This window comes from Myzus persicae, unplaced genomic scaffold, assembly GCF_001856785.1.
Source record: "Myzus persicae strain clone G006 unplaced genomic scaffold, MPER_G0061.0, whole genome shotgun sequence".
NCBI classification, from domain to species: domain Eukaryota; kingdom Metazoa; phylum Arthropoda; class Insecta; order Hemiptera; family Aphididae; genus Myzus; species Myzus persicae.
The window spans coordinates 98,592-102,333 of NW_019104060.1; the positions used below are offsets into that span (position 1 = coordinate 98,592).

General features: G+C 31.7%; 1 pseudogene; it reads left to right on the forward strand.

The window, feature by feature from the left end:
- The first annotated feature begins 225 nt into the window (after positions 1 to 225).
- Positions 226 to 967, forward strand: LOC111038204 (annotated as a pseudogene).
- Positions 968 to 3,742: the final 2,775 nt, after the last annotated feature.

Genomic DNA, 3,742 nt, shown 5'->3' on the forward strand with positions numbered 1-3,742 from the left:
TATACTGGCTTAAAATACAAGTGAAGTTATTAAATTTGATTAAACCATAAACAGAATAGTGTAGTCATCGCGTTATTGTTCAAAAACGAATAAAATCTGGTTGTATCCATGAACAGAAATCAGTTGACTTAAGTTATTTGGAAACTAAAAAAATACGAGTGGGGACAGGGACAGGTATAGCATCACAATTTTTAAAATAAATAGTCCATCACCACCTGTAGCCTAATGTCACGTGGTGTATGCGAAAGACGTTTCAAGTGCCATTTGTGCTACAAGTCATTTAAGACTAACAGCAATCTAACGGTACATCAGAGGATACACACAGGTGAAAAACCGTACCACTGTACTTTATGCGACAAGTCTTTCACCAATACCAGCAATAGAGTGGTACATCAACGAACGCATACAGGTGAAAAACCGTACCACTGTAATGTATGCGACACGTCTTTCATTACTATCAGCAATCTAAAGGTACACGCACGGAGGCACACAGGTGAAAGACCTTACCGCTGTAATATATGCGACAAGTCTTTCACTAACACTAGCAACCTAAAGGTACATGGTCGAGCTCATACAGGTGAAAGACCATACCGCTGTGATGTATGCGACACGTCTTTCACCAATTCTAGCAACCTAAAGGTGCACTGGCGGATGCACACAGGTGAAAGACCTTACTACTGCAATATGTGCGACAAGTCGTACTTCACCAACAGCCAACTAACAGTACACCAGCGTATGAAGCACACGGGTGAAAGACCGTACCACTGTAATGTGTGCGAAAAGTCCTACTTCACCAGCAGCAAACTAACAGAACACAGACAGACGCACACGGGCGAAAGCCCTGTACCATTGCGACACGTGCGACATGTTATTTTCCAATAACGGACAAATCAAGAGGCACCGGGGCATTCACAAAGAACAAATCTCTCAGATCAATGGATTAAAACCAGGTTCGATAGAGTTATAGTAGTTATGTAATCGTTATAATATTATGATGTCGCAGTTAGCGAGTTCATTTTCTAGTATAAAGTAGTTGAACACTGATAACAAATTGCGATTGGTTTATTTAATGTTCCAGACGAAAACACTTAAACGTTGTTTTTAGATTTTCATTTGAACTATTCTAGCTGTCGCCCACGCAAAGATACGTTTTTTTTTTAAATTTATCGAATGATGTCATATTCTTTATGGTTTTTGTGCCTTTGCAACTGGTGCTTTCTTGGGCATACATCAATTGCGCCGATCGATTCTTCAATGTTATAAGTTGTGTACGTCAATTGCGCCGATCGATTCTTAAATATATTATTATAAAAACGTGTATAATACCTATTATTTCTATTAATTTCAAAACTTACAGATTAGCATTATTGTATATTTGGTACAAATATAGTTTTTCAACCATGGTTTTTACGTTAGACATGGCAAAATGAAATATGATATTTGTCTATTTGTATGACATATTTTTAATTTCCTCACAATATGATGAAGCTAATGTTGCCAGATAAGGTTTACAGTCATCGACTTTTTGATTATAAATTGTTTAAATTGTGTGTAATATATATATTTTTGTTTATTGTTGTACAAATTATTATAAAATTAATATGATATAATATAATTATTATAAAAATTAAAACTAACCAAAACAGTTTGTGTAATTGTCAAATGCTCCGGCGCATACCTTTCTAACATACCTTTTTTATAGCGGCGCAATAGATGTTTACTATACAGGTAGTGTCCCAAATCCGGCGCAATTGACGAACATCGGCTTTCTTGTATGCAAAAAGTGTTAAGAAAAAAAACTTGTTTGAGAGTCTAGGAACTTAGTAACCTCAAGTGACAATCGATTTATATGCAACTTAGTTACTTTTGTAGACAATCCGAGGACAATATGCAAGCAATATATCAGGTAGACAATCCACTTTTGGTTAATTTCAGACACGATGGGCTACTTAAGTTCATCTTAGCTCTCTAAGTAGGCAATCAATGCCAACTGTGTTAGTCATTAAATATTCATACTATTTACAACAATGAATAATATACAAATAATCTAAAAGAAAGATCACCAATGAATAAATATTTGTGTTTTGTTTGTTATCAGTAATTACCATATTAATTACTCTTACTCTCTCATATCTCGATTATTTTCTTGGGTGCCAAATAATACATATGCGACGGAAAGAAATAAGAAATATCCAGGGACATCTAGAGAATTAGAGTAACCACCATTCCATATTTGTCATTTGGATTGTTCATAACCCTAAGTTCAATTAAACATTGAAACATATGAACGTATCACATTATAATATTATATTATTATTATTAACATATTCAAAAACGTATTATACTTGCATGAAATGTCTGGTTTCGTAACTCAGTCTCAGGAATTTGCACATCATACTAGAGTCGGGCCTTATTTTCAAATGTTATGTAATTCTATAAAATTTGAAAATTATATTTTATGTTTTAATAGCTACCTTATTTATAATACTTTTCCACTAATCAACTGCAAGATGACTATTTAGGGGAAAAGGGTGTTGAAAAAACCCATTTTATCAACAAAAATTACTTCACAGGAAAAACTCTCAAGCCATATTGATAAATTGGATTATTAGATGTAACTATCATAAATAGATACTAAGATTTTCAGAATATGTTTATTTTATTATTTTCTATGCATTATAAAATATTCAAAGTATTTTGACTCATTTTGAACTATTTATAAACATTTTAAATGTGTTATTTTTTTTATTCTAAAACGTAAATAAATCATTTTTACTGTGTCAAAGACCTGGAAAAACAATTACAAGATTTCTTAAAATTTGTTACATTACCAATTTAAAAATATTAAAGGTACATAAGTACTATTTTTTAATAGTTATTTAAATTACAAACTTTAAAAATATACATATATCATATAAATATGAGAAAATTAACTACTTAAAACGCAATTATATCATAAAATATAATTAGTAATAACTCAATATTGGTTGACAGCCGTCTTCGTTTAAAATGGTAGACAATGATTTTATATAATTTAATTCAAATTTAACACTTCGCCTACAGTGTACAGCAGAGTGGTATCCGTACCCACTTCCACAATTTTTTTTTTTGTTTCAAAATACAAGCATTTGGAAATATGGATCATAAATAGGCAGATACTTCAAAAATTATAATTGGAAAAAATATATTATTTATTTATTTATTTATTTATTTATTTATTTATTTATTTATTTAACGCCAAACGGCAATTTATAGATACATTGTACAATTAGAAGATTAACATGAAGAGATAATAATGAAATAAAGTACATGGAAAATATAGTTATAATTATAGACTTAAGTTTAAACTTATACTAAACAGCGTTCAGCTAAAAAGAGTACATACTAAGGTAAAATAAAACAAAGACAAAAACATTCAGTAGAGATAAATAATAATATAGTCAGCTACAGATCAGGAGCTATTAAGTAGGCGGAGCATTCTGTCTAATGGATTATTATGGGAGTAATTAGTACGGTGAGAGGAGACAAGGTATAAAGAGTGATTTCTAGTGAAATGCACAGGAACCCGGAAAGAGACAGAGGACAGAAGGTTCGGTGCATCTATTGAGCCGTTAAGGATATTATGAATGGAAAATATTTTTGTATGCACGCCGAACCGTGTTGTATATTATACATTAATTATACCTATACTTAGACCTACGAGAAGCACCACAATAAGCTGTCTTTTTTGTATGCTCGGGGA